The sequence below is a fragment of the Primulina eburnea genome, chromosome 5 (genome assembly GCF_022965805.1).
Source record: "Primulina eburnea isolate SZY01 chromosome 5, ASM2296580v1, whole genome shotgun sequence".
Lineage (NCBI taxonomy): Eukaryota > Viridiplantae > Streptophyta > Magnoliopsida > Lamiales > Gesneriaceae > Primulina > Primulina eburnea.
In genome coordinates this window covers 21671855-21699577 of record NC_133105.1, presented here as the reverse complement: position 1 = coordinate 21699577, position 27723 = coordinate 21671855, and the positions used below count along the sequence as shown (strand labels likewise).

At 36.6% G+C, this 27723-nt stretch overlaps 1 pseudogene; it reads left to right on the top strand.

Moving 5' to 3' along the window:
- The first annotated feature begins 2417 nt into the window (after window positions 1-2417).
- The window catches only part of LOC140831437 (uncharacterized), a 42409-nt pseudogene continuing 17103 nt past the window's right edge, over window positions 2418-27723 (top strand).

Sequence of the window (27723 nt, the reverse complement as noted above, 5' to 3'; positions counted from 1 at the left end):
GATGGGTAAGGCTTGACACGTAAAGATGAACGACGTCAATATTGGCTCCTAATCAAACGTGAGACAAAAGTTTACGTAGAGGGTTGCATTGTGATGCAATTGGAAACTACCTTTTAGGAATTGTGATTTGCTGATATTATTCGGGATCATAATTCGCTAATTGGACCTTACGTACCTACTGAGGAAAGGAGTTTCCCGTTTTCACTAGAGGGTAGTGAAAGATGTCAAAACAGTGGGAGCGAATATTTATGAAGTAAAAGTCCAAACTTCATATCTTACTAAATATTTTAAAATAGTCACCAACATTTATCTGTTTTCACTTTTCAGTACAAATTGACAAAATCTTCGATTCGCAATCCGATATCCATAATACTCGACAAACACATATTAACTGGACCTAATTACCTCACTTGGCTAAGAAACCTAAAAAACGTCTTGAATTCGGAAAGGGTAGCATATACACTGACTAAGTCGCCCCCTGTCGAGGCTCCGACTGACTGCACTCCTGAGGAATTGTAAGCTTACAAGGAATGGTGTGACCATGACTTGATAGCCAGGTGTTATATGCTGACTTCTATGAATAATGAGCTGCAGAGGCGTTTTGAGGATGCAAAGAGTGCTGCAGACATTCATTTGCATCTCAAGGAGCTCTTTGGTGAGCAAACACGGCCTCTTAGACATGCTACCGTCAAGGAGCTGATCACTATGCGCATGCGAGATGGGGCCTCGGTCCATGAGCATGGCCTAAAGATGATCGGGCTCGTGGACAAGCTCGTTGGCATGGATCTGATCTTGCCTTCGGAGTTGACCACCGACGTGTTGCTCTTATCGCTGCCTAGCTCATTTGATCCTTTTGTGGTGAACTTCAACATGAACAAGATGGAACCGACCCTTGAGGAGTTGGTGAACATGCTTGTTACGTTTGAATCCACCATCAAGAAAGAGAAGTTGGTTCTTTATGTGGGTTCTTCATCTGATACGAAGATTGATCCACATGGGAAGGGAAAGAAGAGTTCTTTCCAACGTCCCAAGAAGAACGTGCCCTTGATGAGGCAATCTCCGAATCCCGTTGAGGCAGCCACACCAGTTAAGGCTGACAAGACTATTGATGTTTGACATCACTGCAAGAAGCCTGGACATTGGAGGCGAAATTGCAAGGAATATCTGGCCCAGAAGAGTTCTGGAAACTGGTATGTTCTATATTGAAGTAAACATTTCAATTAACTCTACTTCTTGGGTATTAGATACCGGTTGTGACTCACATATCTGTAATGAGTTACAGGTGATGAGAAGAAGTAGAAAGCTCAAGGAAGGTGTGACCTTCTAGAGAATGGCTATGGAACAAGAGTTGCTGCCAAGACCTTAAGAAATGTTTACTTATTGTTGAACAATGATTTTAAGTTAATTTTAAGAGATGTTTTGTTTGTACCTTTTTGGTGAAAACATTATTTCCATTTCTGTTATGATAAAAATGGATATTCTTGTTTATTTTGCAAAGGTGTTTGCAACATTTACATGAATGAATGTTTGATTGGTACTGGTGAACTTGAAAACGATCTCTATAACTTTAAATTGAAAGATATTCCACTAAATGTCCATTCAAAGGCAAACACCATATGAGATATGGATGGGTAAGTTTCCCAAATATTCTTATCTTAGAATATGGGGAGCCCTGCTTATGTGAAGCAGGTAGTGGGAGATAAATTGGATAGTTGATCCATTTTATGTTACTTTGTGGGATATCCAAGGAATTAAGTTGGATATCATTTCTATCATCCCCAAGAAACAAAAGTGTTTGTTTCTAGGAATTCAACCTTTTTGGAAAATGAATTTCTATTGGATAGAAAAAGGGAGATAATAGAACTCGAAGAGGTTCGAGAGACACCCACAATTGTAGAACCCACACCAGAAGAGCCAAGAGAGGAGATACAAGCTCCTAAAAGATCCGAGAAAGTCTCGAGACCACCTATGAGGTATGGTCAGCTTCTTGAAGAGGGCCATGATGAGCCTAACTGTAAGGCTCGAGATTAATAGTTCTCACTGACATAATACTCGGAATATATGAGTATGCATATATATATAATGAGGAGTGTTAAGTGAGATGAGAATAAGAAATACATGGAAAAAAAGGAGAAAATCTTAAAATTTGGACAGAACAATTGGCGCATATGCGCGGAAAGAAGTGGCGCATATGCGCGACATCTACAGTAGCATTGGCGCATATGCGCGGAAAGAAGCGGCGCATATGCGCGACACCTCCAGTGACAATGGCGCATATGCGCGAGAAAAGTGGCGCATATGCGCGAAGTGTTAAATTCTGCATTGCCGAGACCAGTAGGTCTCGCGCATATGCGCGGGTGATGTCGCGCATATGCGCGAGACATGTACTTCAAAGAACAAGCCATGTGTACTTAGACATGCTAGGTATAAATAGAGGTGTCCTCTTTTCTCCTCATTTCAGTAGCAACCACCGAGAGAAAGGGGAAGGATTCAGAAAAAGCTCCCAAAGTTTCTCCTTCACTTAAAATTGTGATTTTGTAAGATTTATACATCCAAACTTTAATCCGATTGCGGTTTTGAGCTCCTCTCATTATTAGCTACAAAGTAATGTAAGTTTCATTCAATTCCAGCATGTTTTGATATTTATGTGATGGGAAAATGATGAATTGAACTTCATACTATGTTCTTGAGATGGTAGATGTTGTAGAAACGTAAACGGATCGATTATCGGATGTCATACGATATCGTTACTATTCTTCCAGCATATTTAGAATTAAGTATGCAGATTTTGAATACTCTCATGTGCTTATGATGATGATTATGAGTTGAGACTATGAATTGTGAATATATGCGAGAGTTGGAGTGATCGGTGTGTCGAAAATCCGCCGTTACGCCGTTGATTTATACCGGGATTGAATATTGATCAATAGGTGTATTCGTTTGAGTTAGAAGTTGATATGGTGCATTGTATTTATTTCATTTCAGATTTGGTTTGACAGATTCAATATCGAGAATACGAGACTTCATTCCCTACGAGCGACAAGAAGGTATAGTACATGTTTTGTTTGGGGAATCACGACTCAAAGGAGATCACATTTGAGTTTCCCAACGAAAATCACATACTTGTTTTATTATCTATATCTTGATATGATTATGATTGTTATAGAATTGTTTCTAGAACTTGTATGCAAATCTTGCTATGCTTTGTTACAGATCATGTTGCATTGCATTAAGATGATCATGCTTCTTTACAGATTTTGTATTCATGCATAAGATAGGAAAGTCTGAGAGATCATCCAGACTTCTAGACGTTCGGCGATATCACAGCTTAGGGGAAGATCACCGCCCCTATTGTAGACGCGGATACAGATCAGGCCGAAGTCTAGGAATAAGACATACCGTCACCCCGATTGGGAGGGTAGGTGATAGATCGTCTTATTCACACCGGGATCCCTAGAGTTCTAGTCGAGTCGAGTTTAGACATGATTAGATTCGCATTGCATAATTATATATGAATGATATTCATATTAGCATGTTTCATGTGTTTAGACTGTTTTAATGCATGTATACATGTTTATACTGGGATTTGTTCTCACCGGTTTTCCGGCTGTTGTTATGTCTGTATGTGTGCCTAACAACAGGTGGGGCAGGATCTGGGTCGAGACAACGATGATCGTGATAGCGTGGTGATCTCGGGCGCAGCAGAGGACTAGTGGTTCTTTTGTTAGACTTGTACTATCATTTGAGTTTAGATGGTAGTGAACACTAGTTGTATAGACCAAGACATGTATTTTATGTTTCATATTGTAAATTAAATTAAGAACTTATGTTTGTTTAGTTACAGTTGATTTAATGTAAAAAGCAAAAATTTGACCCACTTTTTATAACATAGATCCAATTAATCCCAAGAACAAGAATTAGAGCCCGGGTCCCCACAACAGGTGGTATCAGAGCGATAGATCCTTTAGATTGAGATAAGATAGAATGAGCGGGGTAGATCGAGTCTTCTTTCTTGCTTATGATGTGCTAGCATGTTTATTGCTTTCTTTATTACATGTTCTTTGTTATCTGATTGATTACAGCGTGTAATAAACTGAATCAGAACCGATTCTGGATCAAAGGTAAATGATCAGAGGAGGGCTGAGACAGTTTGTATAGCTTGTATACTAATTTGTTGAATAGCAGATACATGCCTCCTAGAAGAGCAGCAGTGCCTCTACGACCCACAACATTAGAACAGGGTAGCACATCCGGGGATCCGATGGACGTTACTGCTACACCCATGGAGACTCTGTTAAAACGATTTCAGTCCTTCAGACCACTGATAAACATAAAAATTGTACATTAATTAAATGTTTTATAATATAAATATATAGTTTTTGTTTTATTAAATTTTTAAATATTATATGTTTTATAATAAATTGTATAAAATATAAGTTGTTGTGTAATTATAAGTTTTTACTATTTTTACAGGTTCGATAAAACAAGAATAACCTTGGCGTTGCAAATGGGATTAAGATGATTCTTGGACCTGTAGAAAGTTGATGTTAATATCTACAATATTGGTGGCAAGCATGAGATAAAAATCCTCTCACAATTGGGATCAAATTAAGCAACAATTAAAGTTACCGAAGGAGTGGCAGTTTTACCATGCTCTAGTATTTTGACCATATCTCTCAAACTACTTGGTCAAATATTCTGAAAAAAATACCACAACTAGACAACTCAATTATCCACATGTTTCATTTTATGTGAAGAAGAAAATTCGGAGAAGATGCTTGTCAAAAGTGATGTGCAATATAATATTAATTTCTTGGAACACCAATGAAGACTTATGTGTAAAAAATAATATTTTATTTGTGGTTGTCTCCCCAAATTTGGCTATAAATAGGGGTGCATTGTAATGTATTGAGATATCCCTCATTCTATGAACAAATCTTTGAGTTCATAATATTTCTCTCTATATTTTTCTTTTATTTCTTCATTTAAATATAATTAGCATGTTAATTTCATATTCAAAGTTTTACACTTTGAATAATGAATAGCTAACTTCATAAAGTTGAGATGATAAGGTGAAGCTCTTGGCATGATAATAAGGTTATTATAAGGTAAGAATCTATGTTTTATATTATTTAATCATTATTTATTGTTTATGTTATATTTATTTCTTTAAGCATTTTTATACCCTACTTATAAGTGGGAGTTTTGATTTATTGTTGCTATATGTTACACTAAATTCTTGGAACCATTTAAATGTTAGTTTGGTATTACCAACCATTTAAAATGGATGCCTTGAGTTATTATATATAAATATATTATAATATTAAATTCTTGGAACCATTTAAATGTTAGTTTGGTTTTACCAACCATTTAACTTGGATTCCTTGATTTATTATATATGAATATATTATAGTATTAATTTATTGGTACCATTTAAATGTTTGTTTGGTTTTACCAACCATTTAAAGTGGGAACCTTGATTTAGTGTTTACAAATATATATAGCACAATAAATACTTGACCACATTTATAAGTTTTGGTATATATTATGTACTTATAAGATTATAATTTATAACATAATATAAATATGATTATTTAATATATTGGAACCATTTTATTAAGTGGATTTCAATATTGTTCGTTAATGTTAACTTTATTAAAATACCAAGAGTGGATCCTTTAATCTCAACTACTTAAATTTAAATTTGAACAATTAAAATTTACCCATTAAAGATTCAATTAAAATTAAAAAGAAACAAAAACAAAAACAAAAAGACATTGTAGTGGACTTGTAATTACCTTAGCTTCCCTGTGGATACGATATTCGGACTCACCGAATTATACTACTTGTGGACAACCTGCTCTTGGGAGTGCAACAATCAAAGTCGCAACAAGTTTTTGGCGCCGTTGCCGGGGAAGTATAATTTAATTTCAAGTCTATTTAATATTGTTTAAAGTTTATTTTTCTTTTTATTGCTTTTGTGTGTTTTTTTTTTTTTCTTTTTGTTTTGCATTTGCATGAGCATTTGGTCACGTACACTTAGTGGTCGACTCATTCGAAATAACCCTTTATTTTTACAAAACATGGCGGAAGAACCCATCCAAGAAAATGAAGATGAAATTCAATCTCAACATGATCATGATAGACGAAGAACACTTAGAGATCACATGAATCCTACACGTACTAGTGCACCTTCATGTCTAGTTTTTCCCCCTGATGCATCTCATTTCAATTTTAAGCCTGGTATTATCCAACTTTTACCCAACTTTCATGGCTTAGATTCTGAAAATCCATACATGCATTTACGAGAGTTTGAAGAAGTGTGCAACACATATAATGATCTAAATTGTAGCATGAACACCATTCGCCTTAAGCTTTTTCCTTTTTCTTTAAAAGATAAAGCTAAAACTTGGCTACAAAATCTTAGATCGGGATCCATTCGAACTTGGGATGAATTGCAACAACAATTTTTGAAAAAGTTTTTTCCATCTCATAGAACAAATTCTTTCAAAAGGCAAATCATCACTTTCACTCAAAAACAAGGAGAAACTTTTTATCAGTGTTGGGATAGATACAAAGAATTGCTTAATCTTTGTCCACATCATGGTTTTGAAATTTGGAGAGTTGTTTCTCAATTTTATGAAGGCTTAACACCTAAAGATAGGCAAATGGTTGAATTTATGTGTAATGGAACATTTGAAGATAAAGATCCGAACGAGGCAATTGAGTATCTCGATTCATTAGCTGAAAATGCTCAAAATTGGGACACTATAGGTACAATCGAACCATCAAACAAGATTCAATCTCCTACATCTGGTGGAGGTATGTACACTCTCAAAGATGAACATGATCTTCAAGCTAGATTTACCTCTTTGGCAAGAAAAGTTGAGGCACTTGAATTGAAAAAGAATGGTCAATTAAAATCTGTTCAAGAAATTGTGTGTCACATCTGTGATACAAGTGATCATTTTACAAAAGATTGTCCCACTTTGCCCTCTTTTAAAGAATGTCTCCATGAGCAAGCCAATGTTTTGAACAATTTCAAAAGGCCAAATTTTGAACCATTTTCTCAAAATTACAATCCAGGTTGGCGAAATCATCCAAATTTTAGTTGGAGGAATGATAATGCTGCACAATTTCCGCAACCACATTTTCAAAATCAACAAAATTTTCAAAATTATGCACCTTATGTTCCTCCGCCGAAAAGAAATTTGGAAGATACATTGAATTCTTTCATTGCAAAGCAAGAGTCTATCAATACTCAAACTGCTCAAACCATGACAGACTTGAAAGATACTCTTGCTAAATTTGCATCTGCACTTAATGTTCATGAAAAAGGTAAATTTCCTTCACAACCTCTGCCTAATCCCAAGGATCATCATACACAAATTGGAACTTCTGGAACTCAACCGATGGATCAGGTAAAATCTGTTATTACCCTTCGAAGTGGTAAGGTTGTGGAAAAATCCATTCTTGAACCTTGTGAAGATGATGATAAATCAACTCCAAAGGGTAAGGAAGTGGAACCCATAACTTGCGAAGAGGAGGTTCAACAGACAGTGTCACCACCATTCCCTCATGCATTGAAAAATACAAAAAAATCAAATTTGAATTCTGATATATATGATATTTTTAAACAAGTAAAAGTTAATATTCCTTTATTAGATGCAATAAAACAGGTACCATCATATGCCAAATTTTTGAAAGACTTGTGCACTGTGAAAAGAAAATTGAATGTGAAAAAGAAAGCATTTTTAGCCGAACAAGTAAGTGCAATCATTCAAAATAATAATGCTTTGAAATACAAAGACCCTGGTTGTCCTACTATTTCGTGTATTATTGGAGAACGAAAGATTAAAAAAGCCTTGCTTGACCTTGGAGCTAGTGTGAATTTACTTCCATATTCAGTTTATCAAGAACTCAATCTAGGCGAGTTAAAACCTACTTCGGTAACACTTTTACTTGCTGATAGATCTGTTAAAGTGCCAAGAGGTATGGTAGAAGACGTGTTGGTCCAAGTTGATAACTTTGTATATCCTGTCGATTTCATAGTTTTAGATACACAACCTATTGAAGCTTGTAATGCAATTCCTGTAATTTTAGGTCGTCCATTTTTAGCAACTTCTAATGCTCTTATAAATTGCAGGAATGGAATAATGAAGTTGTCATTTGGTAACATGACCTTGGAGCTCAATGTTTTTAATCTTTGTAAGCAACCACATGACAAAGGAGATGAAAGTGAAGATGAAAATCTTATTGAAACTCTTGTGGAAGAAAACATTCAAGAAGGGAGTACTCGTGATCAATTAGATATTTGTTCAATTGAAACTGTTAAAGAAAATATTGAAATTGATCTTGACGATTTTTTCAGGTATCACTCGTTACCAGGATCAGAGAAAGAATTTGATGAAAAATATGAGAACAAAGACGAACCACCAGTATTGGAGTTAAAACCCTTGCCAGAAGAATTGAAGTATGCATTTCTTGGAGAAGATGAAACATATCCGGTGGTAATTTCTTCCAAACTCTCAAGTAATCAAGAAGGTAAATTAGTTGATATGCTTAAAAGACATAAAAATGCAATTGGTTGGACACTAAAAGATCTTAAGGGCATTAATCCACTAATTTGCACACACAAAATTCACTTAGAAGAAAATGCAAAAACATCTCAACAACCACAAAGGAGATTAAATCCACACATGAAAGATGTTGTGAAAACTGAAGTTCTCAAACTACTTGATGTTGGAATTATCTACCCTATTTCTGATAGTAAGTGGGTAAGCCCAACACAAGTAGTTCCAAAAAAATCTGGCATCACAGTGATAAAAAATGAAAAAGGTGAATTGTTAACAAGTCGAGTCCCATCTAGTTGGCGGATGTGTATTGATTATAGAAAATTAAATGACGCCACTAGAAAAGATCATTTTCCATTACCATTTTTGGATCAAATTTTAGAAAGAGTAGCAGGTCATCCCTACTACTGTTTTCTTGACGGATATTCAGGCTATTATCAAATTCCCATTGCACTCGAAGATCAAGAAAAAACTACATTCACATGTCCTTTTGGAACATTTGCATTCAGAAGGATGCCATTTGGTTTATGCAATGCCCCAGCAACATTTCAAAGATGTATGCTAAGCATTTTCTGCGACATGGTTGAAAATTGTTTGGAAATTTTTATGGATGATTTAACTGTTTTTGGGAATACATTTGATAATTGTCTTGAAAATTTGGAAAAAGTTTTAAAAAGATGCGAGGAAAAAGGTCTTATTTTAAATTGGGAAAAATGTCATTACATGATTACTTCTGGAATTGTTTTGGGACATGTCGTGTCATCTCATGGAATTGAAGTCGATAAAGCAAAAGTTGATGTCATTGCCAATTTACCCCCTCCAAAAACCATTAAAGAAATTCGCTCATTTTTGGGACATGCTGGATTTTATAGGAGGTTTATAAAGGACTTTAGTTTAATCTCTAAACCCATTTGTAACCTCTTAACAAAAGACAGTGCATTTGAGTGGACTCAAGAATGTCAAAATGCTTTTGATAAAATCATTCGACATTTAACATCAGCTCCTATCATGCAACCTCCTGATTGGTCTTTACCATTTGAAATCATGTGCGATGCGAGTGATTATGCAGTCGGTGCAGTATTGGGTCAAAGAAGAAACGGTAAGCCTTATGTGATATATTATGCAAGTAGAACTTTAAACAATGCTCAAATGAATTACTCCACAACTGAAAAAGAGCTACTTGCTGTAATATTTGCATTAGATAAATTTCGTTCTTATTTGATTGGATCAACAACTATCGTGTTTACTGATCATTCTGCTATTAGATATTTGTTGACCAAACAGGATGCAAAGCCACGACTGATACGATGGATTTTGTTGCTCCAAGAATTTGACATTGTAATCAAAGATAAAAAAGGAACCGAGAATGTCGTAGCCGATCATTTATCGAGACTAGTAACAGGATCATCTTTTGAAATGACACCAATTAACGATAATTTTCCTGATGAACATCTATTTTCAGTTACTACTACACCTTGGTTTGCTAACATAGTAAATTTTCTTGTGACAGGAAAAATGCCACCGCAATGGAGTTCCCAAGATAAAAGAAAATTTTTGAATGAGGTAAAAAACTTTTATTGGGATGATCCGTATCTGTTCAAGTATTGTCCGGATCAAATTTTTCGACGTTGCATACCCGACAATGAGGTAAGTAGTGTCATTAAATTTTGTCATTCAGAAGCATGCGGGGGACATTTTTCTTCAAAGAAAACAGCTGCAAAAATCTTGCAGTGTGGATTTTATTGGCCCACTTTGTTTAAAGACACCCACGAAATCTGCAAGATCTGTGAAAATTGTCAAAAATTGGGTGCGATTTCAAAAAGAAACATGATGCCTTTGAATCCTATCATTGAAATTGAAATATTTGATTGTTGGGGAATAGATTTTATGGGACCTTTTCCACCGTCGTTTGGATACTTGTATATTTTAGTTGCAGTTGATTATGTTTCCAAATGGATAGAGGCAATTCCATGTCGAACAAATGATCATAAAATCGTCATCAAATTTTTGAAAGAAAATATTTTTAGTAGATTCGGAATTCCTCGAGCTATGATAAGTGATGGGGGAACTCACTTTGTTAATAAACCATTTGCTTCATTAATGAAAAAATATGGTATTACTCACAAAGTAACAACTCCTTATCATCCTCAAACAAATGGACAAGTTGAATTAGCTAATAGGGAGATAAAGCAAATTTTGGAAAAAACTGTTAACTCAAATAGAAAAGACTGGTCTCTGCGACTTAATGATGCACTGTGGGCATATCGAACAGCTTTTAAAACATCATTGAATATGTCTCCCTATAGGTTGGTTTATGGAAAACATTGTCATTTGCCTGTGGAATTGGAACATAAAGCTTATTGGGCGATAAAAACTTTAAATTCAAGCATGGATGATGCCAACAAATTGCGTAAATTGCAACTTAATGAACTTGATGAACTCAGAAATGATGCGTATGAGAATTCAAGGATTTATAAAGCAAAAATCAAATCATTTCATGATAAAACAATTCTTAGAAAATCTTTTGAGATTGGTAAAAAAGTTTTGCTTTATAATTCTCGACTTCACATATTCCCAGGAAAATTACGATCAAGATGGACAGGCCCATATGTTATAAAGCATGTGTATCCTTATGGAGCTGTGGATATTGAAAATCCTAAAAATGGTGATGTTTTTAAAGTGAATGGACAAAGGCTTAAACCATTTTTGGAAAATGAAATCTTTCAAGAAGAGTTTATTTCCCTTTCTGATCCTTGATTTTTTTTTTTGTGTTGCATTTGATTATTGTTTGTTTTAATTTCAGGTTTTCTTAATCTTTTTATTTTCCCGGTTAAATGGCGGATAACGGTACTCCGTGACTCTCATAGTCGGTTAAATCAGTTTCCCACAATTGCTGATACAAAAATTTAAAAAAAAAAAAATCATTTCTTTTCTTTTCAAAATGGATGAAATTTCTCTCAAAAATTTGTAAATATTTTCCCTCTGTTTCTGAAAATGTTCTAAGAAAAATTTATGCAGGAAGGTGTGAAAGATTGAGATTACTAATGCAAAAAGAATTCCAGAAGATATTCGTCTTGTAATAGAAGCTAAGGTCCGATTAGGAGGAGAAGTTCCACAATCATTGCTTATTCGGTATTTGCCTGGATTAGGAAAAAGCACTTATGCGAAAAAACGAAGGGCCAAAAGTTTAGGGGTTTGTCATAAGTGTGCAAGATGGACTTGTGACAAACGATGCAGATCTTTGGGATGTGTTTCCAATAACAGAGAAGATAAAATTGATTTCATTAAGAATGGGCTGAGTAAGGAGTCTTTAGATAACATCTTATTGACTCTTGAGACGCATTCTAGTGGACATGTGCATATTGAACTTCTCCGTTTATGGAAACAATTTCATGATGAGCGTCATAGTCTTGGGAATCTGACTAAAAAAGACCCTGTTTGCCAATTTATAAGAAAATTGGATGGGAAGCATATCCTCGACTCATAGAAGGCGTTGAAGCCGTTTCTGGACGTAAAACCAGAGGAAAATTAAAAAAAAAAGGAAAGTAAAAACATGACTGGATCCTCTGCACAAACATTGAAAAATATTTGTGTATTTTGTGGGTCGAGTCCTGGAAAAAATGAAGTGTTTGTAGAAGCAGCGAATAATCTTGGAAAGATATTGGCTGAGAGAAAAATTCACTTGGTATATGGGGGAGGTAATATTGGGTTAATGGGATCTGTTTCAACATCTGCTCATCTTGGAGGTAGTCAGGTATTGGGTATTATTCCTATAGCTTTAGCTGAAGGAAATATTACAGGTGTTACGATTGGGGAGGAATTAAAAGTTTCTTCTATGTATGAAAGAATCACTCAAATGATTGAAAATTCTGATGCTTTTATCGCACTACCAGGTGGTTTTGGTACATTAGAAGAAATTTTTCACACTGTTTCTTGGGCACAACTTAATATCCATAATAAACCCGTGGGCTTGTTGAATATCAATAATTATTATGACAGTTTGTTGACATTTCTTGATAAAGCTGTGGAACAGAATTTCATTTCAGAAAATTCACGACGGATGCTCATCTGTGCTTCGACTGCCGATCAATTAATTGATGATTTGGAAGCTTTTGTTCATAAGCCTGATCCGATGATAACAAAGATCAATTGGTCGCAATCAAGCAGTAAGAAAAGGAAGTTGGATCATTGATTCAAAAGTCGTGGATTGGTTTGCGTTTGTTTCAGTTTGTTATCTTCAATAAAGTTCCAGGTGATATCTCTTTCATTATGTACTCTTTATTAATAGCTATTTTGACATTAGGGATAATGTCATATTCTGATTGGGGGGAGAACACATATAAAAAAAAAAAAAAAACAAATTTAAAAAAAAATTAAATATTATTTTAAAATAAAACCATGTTTATTGTTTGTACCTTAGTAATTTTTTGCAAAAATGTCATACATTACATATTTGAAAGATTTAAATTAGAACATGCATTAATCTATTTAAGAATGTTTAAATTTTATTTGAAAAAAGGTCATTTTTAATATTCTGATCAATATAAAAATATGATTTATGAAATCTTTTTGAGTGATTAACCATTGTGATAAAATTAGGTAGTAAAGTATATGGCCCAAGATATACCTTATAAGAGTGCCTAAAATTTTTGAACTCACACATATTTTGTGAGTGAGTGGAGAGGACTGAGAAAACAGCTTTCGAGCCTTTATTGATCATGAGAGAGACTATCTATTGTTTAGATCTTGAGTTCTTATTTTGAAAAAAAAAATATATATTTCCTGAAAAAAAAAAGAAAAAAAAAGAAAAATACAAAAGAAAGATGTTGAAGATCTATGTAATTTTTAAGTTATATGCTGCGACCCATTTTTCTCTCATAAGAATAAAAAAATAAAAAAAAAAATAAAAAAAGAAAGAGAGAAATACATTGTACAAATTAAATAAATATGTGGTCAAAAAGCATAAACTTAGTCTGATTCCATGATGTAAAAAAAAAAAAAATCAGGAAAAAAAAATATAATAAGAACAACTGGATTTTAAATCAATTGATTTTCTATCTTTTGATTAGTTTGGCTCGTTTGTCTGTCTGCATTCTGTAAACCATTTTTCTGAGCATTTATCTGTATTCCAACTCCATGAGAGAAATCGTTGCCATAAATTGAAACATTTATTAACCTGTGAGGATATGGAGTTGAGACTGTTACTAGGAATTTCTGAAGGCCGTGTACATTTAACTACCTAAAATAAGCTTTGAATTAATCATCTCAAATTATTTCATAAATTATAATTATGATGATCTTGATATAACTTTGACAGTTTTCAAATTTTATTTAAACACTTAGATAGTTCTGATTACATTTCTATTTAAATTAATCAATATGTTTTGTATTGCTATTAACGCTTAAATTGCTAGGGACTAGCAATAAGCTGGTTGGGAGGTGTGATAAACATAAAAATTGTACATTAATTAAATGTTTTATAATATAAATATATAGTTTTTGTTTTATTAAATTTTTAAATATTATATGTTTTATAATAAATTGTATAAAATATAAGTTGTTGTGTAATTATAAGTTTTTACTATTTTTACAGGTTCGATAAAACAAGAATAACCTTGGCGTTGCAAATGGGATTAAGATGATTCTTGGACCTGTAGAAAGTTGATGTTAATATCTACAATATTGGTGGCAAGCATGAGATAAAAATCCTCTCACAATTGGGATCAAATTAAGCAACAATTAAAGTTACCGAAGGAGTGGCAGTTTTACCATGCTCTAGTATTTTGACCATATCTCTCAAACTACTTGGTCAAATATTCTGAAAAAAATACCACAACTAGACAACTCAATTATCCACATGTTTCATTTTATGTGAAGAAGAAAATTCGGAGAAGATGCTTGTCAAAAGTGATGTGCAATATAATATTAATTTCTTGGAACACCAATGAAGACTTATGTGTAAAAAATAATATTTTATTTGTGGTTGTCTCCCCAAATTTGGCTATAAATAGGGGTGCATTGTAATGTATTGAGATATCCCTCATTCTATGAACAAATCTTTGAGTTCATAATATTTCTCTCTATATTTTTCTTTTATTTCTTCATTTAAATATAATTAGCATGTTAATTTCATATTCAAAGTTTTACACTTTGAATAATGAATAGCTAACTTCCTAAAGTTGAGATGATAAGGTGAAGCTCTTGGCATGATAATAAGGTTATTATAAGGTAAGAATCTATGTTTTATATTATTTAATCATTATTTATTGTTTATGTTATATTTATTTCTTTAAGCATTTTTATACCCTACTTATAAGTGGGAGTTTTGATTTATTGTTGCTATATGTTACACTAAATTCTTGGAACCATTTAAATGTTAGTTTGGTATTACCAACCATTTAAAATGGATGCCTTGAGTTATTATATATAAATATATTATAATATTAAATTCTTGGAACCATTTAAATGTTAGTTTGGTTTTACCAACCATTTAACTTGGATTCCTTGATTTATTATATATGAATATATTATAGTATTAATTTATTGGTACCATTTAAATGTTTGTTTGGTTTTACCAACCATTTAAAGTGGGAACCTTGATTTAGTGTTTACAAATATATATAGCACAATAAATACTTGACCACATTTATAAGTTTTGGTATTTATTATGTACTTATAAGATTATAATTTATAACATAATATAAATATGATTATTTAATATATTGGAACCATTTTATTAAGTGGATTTCAATATTGTTCGTTAATGTTAACTTTATTAAAATACCAAGAGTGGATCCTTTAATCTCAACTACTTAAATTTAAATTTGAACAATTAAAATTTACCCATTAAAGATTCAATTAAAATTAAAAAGAAACAAAAACAAAAACAAAAAGACATTGTAGTGGACTTGTAATTACCTTAGCTTCCCTGTGGATACGATATTCGGACTCACCGAATTATACTACTTGTGGACAACCTGCTCTTGGGAGTGCAACAATCAAAGTCGCAACAACCACCTACCTTAAGGGGTACAGAAAACGCCATCGAATGTGAAAGCTGGTTGGAGGATATCGAGATGTTGTTCGAATCTTTAGAATACAATGATGAGAAAAGAGTGAAACTCATTGGCCATCAACTGCAAGATGTGGCTAAGAATTGGTGGTTGAACATAAAAAGAGCATTGGAACAGCGTGGCACGGAGATTACATGGAAAACGTTCAAGACAGAGTTTTATCTGCGATTCTTTCCTATATCCTACCGTAAAGATAAAGGCGCTGAATTTGAAAATTTGAGGCAAGGGCAACTGAACATCGAAGAGTACATCGCTAAATTTTCTTCCTTGCTTCGTTTTGCACCTCATGTTTCAGGTAGTGATGAAGCCGTGGCAGATCAGTTCATAAATGGCTTAAATCCCGATATCTCTACGTTGGTAAATACTGGAAGACCCAACAATTTCGCTGAGGCATTGAACCGTGCCAAAGGAGCAGAAGCAGGATTGCTTAGGCAACGGAGTGCTCCGTATGTTGCTCCGAGTCCGAGACCACCACTACCTCCAGCACAACCTCCTCTTAGATTTGATAGTGGCGGTAGTAGCAGCGGGCGAAAGGATCAGTTGAAAGCAAAAGGGAAGCAGTTCAAAAGACCTGGGAGCAGTTCGTCAAGCTCCAGTGGATCCAGACAGAGTAGTTTTGATCAGAGTACCAGGTATACAGGTGTCTACTGCAGTTCTTGTGAGGGTAGACATGCGACTGAACAGTGCCAGGGAGTGACAGGGAGATGTAACATATGTAGACAACAGGGGCACTTCGCCAAAGTGTGTCCCCAGAGAAGCTCACAGAGATTTCAAGGTGCAGGGTCATCTGCATCCGTAGCTCAGCCTGAGAGGCAAGCTTCATCTGTTCACTCCTTTCAGCCACCGCAGATACAGACTCAACCCAGAGCTCGAGGTAGTCAGACAGTGAGTCAACCTCCGAGGCAACAGGCTCAAGTGTTTGCATTGACAGAAGAGCAAGCACAAGATGCACCAGATGATGTTATAGCAGGTAACTGCTCTCTTTATGGTTATCCTGCTTATATCTTGATAGATACAGGTGCATCGCATACATTCATCTCAGAACGATTTGCATTATTGCATTCCTTGCCTGTTGAGTCTTTGCTAGATGTTGTGTCTATTAATTCTCCGTTGGGAAGTGGATTGATATCTGTAACTACAGTTAGACATTGCATTCTAGAGTTTGAGGGGCATGAGATTGACCTAGATTGTATAGTGTTGGGTCTAGCTGATTTTGATTGTATAGTCGGTATTGACATGCTAACGAAGTACAGAGCCACTGTAGATTGTTTCCATAAGATTGTCAGATTCAGATCCGAGATGACAGACGAGTGGAAATTCTACGGGAAGGGTTCCAGATCTCGGATTCCCTTGATTTCGGCTCTTACTATGAACAGATTGTTACAAAAAGGAGCAGATGGTTTCTTTATTTATGCTGTAGATATGCAGAAGTCGAGCCCGGCATTGGCGGATCTGCCAGTAGTACGGGAATTTGCAGATATTTTTCCAGATGAGATCCCAGGATTACCTCCGGTGCGAGAGGTAGATTTTAGTATTGATCTTGTACCAGGTACCGTCCCTATTTCGAGAGCTCCGTATAGGATGGCACCCATCGAACTAAAAGAATTGAAAGTATAGTTAGAAGATCTTCTGGCCAAGGGATATATCAGACCTAGTGTATCTCCTTGGGGCGCTCCGGTGCTGTTTGTACGAAAGAAAGACGGTTCGATGCGATTGTGTATAGACTACCGGCAATTGAATAAGGCAACGATCAAGAACAAATATCCTTTGCCTAGAATTGACGATCTCTTTGATCAATTACAGGGATCTTCTGTTTATTCTAAGATTGATATGCGATCCGGATATCATCAGCTCAGAGTTCGAGATGTAGATATACCGAAGACAACATTTCGAACCAGGTATGGACATTACGAATTTATTGTCATGCCTTTTGGTTTAACAAATGCTCCTGCGGTATTTATGGGCTTGATGAACCAAGTGTTTCAGAGATATTTGGATGAATTTGTGATTGTCTTCATTGATGATATTTTGGTGTATTCGAAGAACAGAAATGAGCATGCAGAGCATCTCAGAATTGTCTTGCAAACGTTGAGAAACGAGCAACTGTATGCGAAATTGTCAAAGTGTGAGTTTTGGCTGAATCGAGTTGTATTCTTGGGGCATATCATTTCTGGAGATGGTATTTCTGTTGATCCGAGTAAAGTAGAAGCTGTGATCAATTGGCCAAGACCGGCTTCGGTACCAGAAATACGCAGTTTCATGGGTCTGGCAGGATACTACCGAAGATTTATTCAAGATTTCTCTAGTATTGCAAAGTCAATCACACAATTGACACAGAAGAATATGCCCTTCGTTTGGTCAGAGGAGTGTGAGTCTAGCTTCTTATAACTGAAGAAAAGGCTGACTAGTGCTCCAGTGTTGACGATACCTTCAGGTACGGGTGATTTCGTTGTCTATTGTGATGCCTCTCACAGAGGTTTGGGATGTGTACTTATGCAGCGAGGTCATGTGATCGCATACGCCTCGAGACAACTGAAGCCACATGAAGTACGATACCCCATTCATGATATGGAATTGGTGGCTATCGTATTTGCATTAAAGATCTGGCGTCATTATCTCTACGGCGAAAAATTTGAGATTTACTCCGATCACAAAAGCCTGAAGTATCTATTTTCTCAGTCAGAACTGAACATGAGGCAGCGTAGATGGCTTGATCTACTAAAAGATTTTGATTGTGGAATCAAATATTATCCAGGAAAGTCGAATGCAGCAGCAGATGCCTTAAGTCGAAAGGTAGGTGCCTTGTCCTTATCGACGATAGGTGTTAATAATTTAGTTGAGAAATGCTGCTTGTCTGGGTTAAAATTTGATACAGATAGTAAGCCACTCCGACTAGCTACGATCCAAGTTGAACCTGATTTGATTATGAGGATCAAAGAAGCACAGAGAAGAGATCAGAACGTGCAAAGATCGATTCAAATGGTCAGATCAGGGCATATGTCAGAATATCATGTACATGATCATGTGCTGTACGTGAATAACCGTCTTGTGGTACCAGATGTTGCAGAGTTGAGACAGCAGATTCTGTCAGAGGCACATTGTAGTCGGTTCAGCATTCATCCTGGTGGCAGGAAGATGTATAATGACTTGAAGACACAATTCTGGTGGAAACAAATGAAATCAGATATTGCAGAATTTGTGTCTAAGTGTTTGAACTGGCGACAAGTAAAAGCTGAAAGAAAGAAGCCAGGAGGTTTACTTCAGAGTTTATCTATTCCAGAATGGAAATGGGACCACATTTCCATGGATTTTGTGACGAAGTTACCTCGATCATCTAGAGACTGTGATGCGATTTGGGTCATCATTGATCGATTGACCAAATCTGCTTGTTTCAATCAGTACAGAATGACATATAGACAAGATCAGATGGCGGAGATATATATTCGAGAGGTAGTCAGATTGCATGGAGTGCCGAAGTCTATCGTATCAGATCGTGATCCACGATTCACTTCTCACTTTTGGCACAGCTTACAGCAGGCTTTGGGTACGACATTACACCTGAGTACTGCTTATCACCCTCAGACAGACGGACAGTCAGAACGGACTATCCAGACACTAGAGGATATGTTGAGAGCCGTTGTGCTAGATTTTGGCATTAGTTGGCAAGATTCCCTACCTCTTTGCGAATTTTCTTACAATAATAGCTACCAGACGAGTATCGAGATGGCACCGTTTGAAGCTTTGTATGGCAAGAAGTGCAGATCTCCGCTATATTGGGATGATATCTCAGAAGTACCAGAACTGGGGCCAGACATGATTCGTGACATGACTGAGAAGGTGAAAGTTATTCAGAAAAGAATGAAGACAGCACAAGATAGACAAGCAAAGTACGCCAATATCCGACGTAGACCGTTAGTATTTGAGGCAGGAGATAGAGTATTCTTAAAGATTTCTCCTTTCAGAGGCGTTGTAAGATTTGGCAAACGCGGAAAATTATCTCCTCGATACATTGGTCCTTACGAAATTCTTGAGAAGATTGGCGATCGAGCTTATAGACTTGCTCTTCCTCCTTCTCTATCCGGAATACATGACGTGTTCCATGTATCAATGTTGCGAAGATATATGCCAGATGCTTCTCATGTCATTCAACTTGACGAAGCTGAACTTGATCAGACCTTGAGCTATGTCGAGCAACCTATACAAATTCTTGATCGGAAAGAAAAGAAGCTCAGGACGAAGACTATTCCGCTAGTGAAAGTCCAATGGAGTCGTCATGGCATAGAAGAAGCGACTTGGGAAACAGAAGCGGATATGCAACAAAAACATCTTGAATTATTTACATGATGTAAGTAAATTTTCAGTATTTATTATATTACTTGTCATGTATGTTCGATAATTTGCCTGCGATTTCAAGGGCGAAATCATTTCTTAGAAGTGGCGCATATGCGCGGAAAGAAGTGGCGCATATGCGCGACATCTACAGTAGCATTGGCGCATATGCGCGGAAAGAAGCGGCGCATATGCGCGACACATCCAGTGACAATGGCGCATATGCGCGAGAAAAGTGGCGCATATGCGCGAAGTGTTAAATTCTGCATTGCCGAGACCAGTAGGTCTCGCGCATATGCGCGGGTGATGTCGCGCATATGCGCGAGACGTGTACTTCAAAGAACAAGCCATGTGTACTTAGACATGCTAGGTATAAATAGAGGTGTCCTCTTTTCTCCTCATTTCAGTAGCAACCACCGAGAGAAAGGGGAAGGATTCAGAAAAAGCTCCCAAAGTTTCTCCTTCACTTAAAATTGTGATTTTGTAAGATTTGTACATCCAAACTTTAATCCGATTGCGGTTTTGAGCTCCTCTCATTATTAGCTACAAAGTAATGTAAGTTTCATTCAATTCCAGCATGTTTTGATATTTATGTGATGGTAAAATGATGAATTGAACTTCATACTATGTTCTTGAGATGGTAGATGTTGTAGAACCGTAAACGGATCGATTATCGGATGTCATACGATATCGTTACTATTCTTCCAGCATATTTAGAATTAAGTATGCAGATTTTGAATACTCTCATGTGCTTATGATGATGATTATGAGTTGAGACTATGGATTGTGAATATATGCGAGAGTTGGAGTGATCGGTGTGTCGAAAATCCGCCGTTACGCCGTTGATTTATACCGGGATTGAATATTGATCAATAGGTGTATTCGTTTGAGTTAGAAGTTGATATGGTGCATTGTATTTATGTCATTTCAGATTTGGTTTGACAGATTCAATATCGAGAATACGAGACTTCATTCCCTACGAGCGACAAGAAAATATAGTACATGTTTCGTTTGGGGAATCACGACTCAAAGGATATCACATTTGAGTTTCCCAACCAAAATCACATACTTGTTTTATTATCTATTTCTTGATATGATTATGATTGTTATAGAATTGTTTCTAGAACATGTATGCAAATCTTGCTATGCTTTGTTTACAGATCATGTTGCATTGCATTAAGATGATCATGCTTGTTTACAGATTTTGTATTCATGTATTAAGATAGGAAAGTCTGAGAGATCATCCAGACTTCTAGACGTTCAGCGATATCACAGCTTAGGGGAAGATCACCGCCCCTATTGTAGACGCGGATACAGATCAGGCCGAAGTCTAGGAATAAGACATACCGTCACCCCGATTGGGTGGGTAGGTGATAGATCGTCTTATTCACACCGGGATCCCTAGAGTTCTAGTCGAGTCGAGTTTAGACATGATTAGATTCGCATTGCATAATTATATATGAATGATATTCATATTAGCATGTTTCATGTGTTTAGACTGTTTTAATGCATGTATACATGTTTATACTGGGATTTGTTCTCACCGGTTTTCCGGCTGTTGTTATGTCTGTATGTGTGCCTAACAACAGGTGGGGCAGGATCTGGGTCGAGACAACGATGATCGTGATAGCGTGGTGATCTCGGGCGCAGCAGAGGACTAGTGGTTCTTTTGTTAGACTTGTACTATCATTTGAGTTTAGATGATAGTGAACACTAGTTGTATATAGACCAAGACATGTATTTTATGTTTCATATTGTAAATTAAATTAAGAACTTATGTTTGTTTAGTTACAGTTGATTTAATGTAAAAAGCAAAAATTTGACCCACTTTTTATAACATAGATCCAATTAATCCCAAGAACAAGAATTAGAGCCCGGGTCCCCACACTAACCATGGATGGGATCCAAGGACATTCAAGGAAGCGTTATCTGATGTGTTGGAACATTTCATGTTCGTAATCTTGATTTTGATGTTAACAAAACTTGTTATTGTGTTTCTAACATATTTACTCAAGTGTGAAGTTGCAAACACAAGAAGCAAGCTGAAACTGAATTCTGCACAAACTGAATTTCTGGCAAGCTTCTGTATTTTGATGATATCTCTCAGCTGGATGATCCAAACGACAATCCGCCAACTGGACTGATCAGAAACCTCAATTTGGAACAAGTCATATTTCACGTCAGTTGGGCAAAATCGAATGTTATCAAGGGCTAACGGATCGCTGAAGTGACGAACTGACTGCACGAAAACATCAATCAGTTGGGTTTGAGCAGCTGCGGTATTTTGGTCATATCTCTCAGCTCGGTTATCGAAACGAAGCGATTCAGTAGGCGTTGGAAAGATAAGACAAAGATCTACAAATCATTCTTATAAGTCAAAGTCTGAATCGAAGCTTGCGATGCTGATAAATGACGATGAAGCTACTGGTTCTGCACAAACTGAAATCAGCTAGACTGATTTCAGCACACCAGCTGAAACTGAACCAGCTGCTGACCAGTTGACCAACCAACTGAACCAGTTGAACTGAACCAGATCAGCTGAAGAACAGTTGAACCAGACCAGCTGAAATGAACCAGTTGAACTGAGCCAGACCAGTTGAACCAGTCCAACTGAACCAGTTGAACTGAACCAGACCAACTGAACCAGTTGCACTGATTGACCAGTTGAGTTGACCAGAGTTGACCAGTCGGGAAATTTTTCAGCAAGACGAATTTGACCGTTGCACTTCCTGAAACAGTACAGAAACATTCCCAACGGTCATATTCTTGTATCTAACGTATATATCATTGTTGGGGCTTATAAATACAACATCTTGAAGATCAAACAAGAGCTTTGGAAGTGGATTCAAAGCATGGGCACTTAGCATGAATATATCAGCTAGTTGAGAGCACAAGCCCTTGTGTGAGGAAACATTTGAGATGTACACTGTAACTGATAAATTCCTCACACACAATCACTCACACATATACAGAGAGTTTGAGCTGAAAAGTTTAGTTGAGTGAGTCTTTACACAAAGACGTAAAACATTGTGTTTGTAGTCTTTGCATATGAGACATTAAACAATATGCTGATTGTGAGGTGCTGCCTACAATCTTGAGTGCTAGGAGTTCAGTTTTAGGCAGTGGGTAAGTCCTAGCTGAATGGGTTTGTACAATGAGTTGTATAAATCAAAGTCCTCTAGTGGATCCTTCCCAAGGGGAAGAAGGGGTGACGTAGGAGTGTTTGAAATCTCCGAACATCCATAAACAAATTCGTGTCTATTTATTTATTGCATTTACTTATGATTTCCATAGTTTTAAAGATGCATTGTTGAAGCATTTTATGTGTTCTTCAAATACCAAAATATTGTACACCAAGTGTTTGATAAAATGCTTCAACTGAATATTTTAACTCATTCAACGTGCATATATTTTAAATGGTTTACAAAATATTTATTCGGTTTCTACGAAGGATTATTTCGAGTATTTTCCGCTTGGTTTGAACACCAAACTCGATTTAATTCATCGGTGTTCAATATTTCAAGAACCGAGCTATTTTAGCTCAACGATTACCCCCATAATCGATTCTATCAATTGGTATCAGAGCGGGTTGTTCTTGAAAGAACATTGAAACTGATTTTGATGTTTAAAATTCAAAATTTCAGATTTTTTACACATATATATGCAAAACTGAATTTTCGCGCAGCTTGCAGCGACCGTGGGAAAAATGGCATATCTCCTTGCTCGAGTGTCCAAATGACGAACCGCTTTTTGCGTTGCAAACTAGACTCATAGAGGTTTACAGCGGTATAAAATTTGCAGCTTAATTATGCACGAGAAAATACAGTTTATTCGTGGAAAACAGAGCATATGTGCTGCAGCAGAAAATGAGCCATGGAGAAAATTGGTTAGTTACCCCTCTTCTTTTAAATTTTTCAAAATTTCAAAAATATAGGGGGAGAACTCATTATAATTTTAATGAGTAGATTATTTATTGAGGGGGAGAAAATTTTGTTTAATTTTTTTTTGAAAATATGACTTTTTGATTCACACAAAAAGGGGGAGAAATATGTTAGTTGAGTTGATTGTTTATCCAAGTTTTGTGATCATCAAAAAGGGGGAGATTGTTGGAACATTTCATGTTCGTAATCTTGATTTTGATGTTAACAAAACTTGTTATTGTGTTTCTAACATATTTACTCAAGTGTGAAGTTGCAAACACAAGAAGCAAGCTGAAACTGAATTCTGCACAAACTGAATTTCTGGCAAGTTTCTGTATTTTGATGATATCTCTCAGCTGGATGATCCAAACGACAATCCGCCAACTAGACTGATCAGAAAACTCAATTTGGAACAAGTCATATTCACGTCAGTTGGGCAAAATCGAATGTTATCAAGGGATAACTGATCGCTGAAGTGACGAACTGACTGCACGAAAACAGCAATCAGTTGGGTTTGAGCAACTGCGGTATTTTGGTCATATATGTCAGCTCGGTTATCGAAACGAAGCGATTCAGTATGCGTTGGAAAGATAAGACAAAGATCTACAAATCATTCTTATAAGTCAAAGTCTGAATCGAAGCTTACGATGCTGATAAATGACGATGAAGCTACTGGTTCTGCACAAACTGAAATCAGCTAGACTGATTTCAGCACACCAGCTGAAACTGAACCAGCTGCTGACCAGTTGACCAACCAACTGAACCAGTTGAACTGAACCAGATCAGCTGAAGACCAGTTGAACCAGACCAGCTGAAATGAACCAGTTGAACTGAACCAGACCAGTTGAACCAGTCCAACTGAACCAGTTGAACTGATTGACCAGTTGAGTTGACCAGAGTTGACCAGTCGGGAAATTTTCCAGCAAGACGAATTTGACCGTTGCACTTCCTGAAACAGTACAGAAACATTCCCAACGGTCATATTCTTGTATCTAACGTATATATCATTGTTGGGGCTTATAAATACAACATCTTGAAGATCAAACAAGAGCTTTGGAAGTGGATTCAAAGCATGGGCACTTAGCATGAATATATCAGCTAGTTGAGAGCACAAGCCCTTGTGTGAGGAAACATTTGAGATGTACACTGTAGCTAGCTGAGTTGACTTTGAGGAAACCTTTTTTCACCAGTTGCAATGTTCAAGTCTATAAGGATATTGCTAGCCATAGCTGCATAGTATGACTATGAGATATGGCAGATGGATGTCAAGACAGCCTTTCTTAATGGGGATATTAAGAAAGTGATTTACATGTCTCAACCTGAAGGGTTTACATCTGTCGGAAGTGAGCATATGGTATGCAAACTTCAGAGATCTATTTATGGTCTAAAGAAGGCATCTGGGAGTTGGAACCTTAGATTATATAGTACAATCAAAGAGTTTGATTTACTAAGAATCCTGAGGAACCCTGTGTGTATAAAAAGGTCAGTGGGAGTGTTGTGACATTCCTGGTGCTTTATGTTGATGACATTCTACTCATTGGGAATGATGTAGGAATGTTGCAATCAACTAAGATATGGTGAGCGAGTAAGTTCTCGATGCAGGACTTGGGTGAAGCATCTTTTGTATTGGGATACAGATCTATAGAGATAGATCGAAAAGATTGCTTGGTCTCACCCAGTCCACATACATTGATACCATCGTGAAGCGGTTCTCGATGGATAAGTCCAAGAGAGGACATCTACCAATGTGTCATGGCGTGTCCCTATCCAAGTCTGTCTTTCAAGACCGATGCAGAGATAGCGGCGATGACAAAGCATTCCTTATGCATCTGCGATTGGTAGCATCATGTATAAGATGATATCTACACGTCCTGACGTGGCTTTTGCACTAAGTGTAGTGAGTAGATATCAATCGAACCCTGGTCTTCCACACTGGAAAGCTGTGAAAGACATCCTCAAGTAGTTGAGAAGGACCAATAAATTGTTCTTGGTCTATGGGGTGGAGAACTGAAATTGGAAGGCTATACCGACTCTAGCTTCCAAAGCGATATCGATGACTCGAAGTCTACCTCTGGTTTTGTATTCATGCTCAATAGTGCTGCTGTCTCTTGGAAGAGTTCCAAGCAAGACAATACTGCGGATTCCAGCACAGAGGCCGAATACATTGCTGCATCGGATGCAGCAAGGGAGGCTGTTTGGATAAGGAATTTTGTCAAAGAGTTGGACGTCATTCCTAATTGAGTTGCTCCTGTCCCGGTGTTGTGTGACAACACGGAAGCTTTAGCTCAAGCAAAGGAGCCCAGGTCTCATCAGAAGTCCAAACATGTATTGAGAAAGTACCACATCCTCGGAGAGATTGTGGAAAGTAGAGAAGTGTCTTTTGACATAGTCGGCTCCGCAGATAATGTTGTTGATCCACTAGCTAAGCCTTTACTTAGACCATTATTCGACAAGCATCGTTAATCAATGGGTTTAAAGCATATGGGTAGTTGGCTCTAGTGCAAGTGGGAGATTGTTGGAGTAGGTGCCCGTCGAGCCAAGTGTTGGCCGAGTGTTCACAATGAAACTCTATGTATAAGCAATATTTATTTTAGTAATATTTGAAATTATTATTTTGGCACATCTTTATCTGTATACCCATGCTAGTTGCATAGATAAAGCCCTTGAATATACAAATAGTAGAAAGAATATGAGATGCTCATATGATGAGTATCATGAAACTCATATTTGGAATACTGTATATTCTAAACGGTTCCTAGTCGATTCAGCCGCCACTAAGAAGGATATAGGCCGCTCGAGTTCGAGACTAGTATCTGCGATGTGAGTACCATGTTTCATTGGTAGGGGACATTGTGATGTCCGAACATGCAGATAGGTGCTCCTTGTAGAGTGCACTGAACAACCCTCCATAAAAGGACTTTCCAAGTGGTTCTCACTTATCGAGTGGAAACGTCCTAGTTTATGGTTGTACACCATTAGTCCTTATGACCCGGGACAACATTGAGACTCTATGTGCTAGAATTACACTTTGACTTGTTTGCCGACTCTCATGGGGTCATCAGGTGGCAAGGTTGGGTGTTCTGTCGAAACACATAGGAGTCGATGCATTGTAGTCGGGGATTCACCGCTTACCTTCGGGTATGGATATCCTATGTGTTATCATGTGTATGTAGGTTGAAATCTCTGGCCAGAGTATGGTGGTAATTATGAAAGGGGTTTCATAGATTACACCATTGATGCAACTACGACATGACACATAGTATCGATTCATTGACAACTCTCGATAAACCAATGGTTGTCGAATCGGTCGGGATATATGAGTTGAAGGGACCGTACTGTACGCTAACCATAATTGAATGGTTCTTGCAGGCACTATCATTTGATACCTAGGAAATCATGTAAGCGATGTTGCTAGGCGTTTAACATGGTTGGTTGGGTACTATCAGACTTGAGTTCTGACGTTCTTGTTATCAAAGGGTTGATAAGTAAGAATGGAGCAATTGGGGTATGCTCATATAAGGACATGTTTAGTCCGAATCACATGGAGATGTGAACCCACGGCTAGTTGTATCAATGAACCATTGAGGGCCACACAAGTGCTGGCTTTCTAGAACTCGTTGAGAAGTAAAAATAGTTCAATGTGTTGAACGGCTTATAAAGGAGTTTATAAGCGTAAGGAAAATTAGAAGTATGACTTCTATAAAGGAGAAACTAGTTCAATGTGTTGAACGACTTATAAATGAGTTTATAAGTGTAAAGAAAAATAGAAGTATGACTTCTATGAGAGAAATGTAACTTTTAATTTATGAATGTGTTCTTAAATTAAAA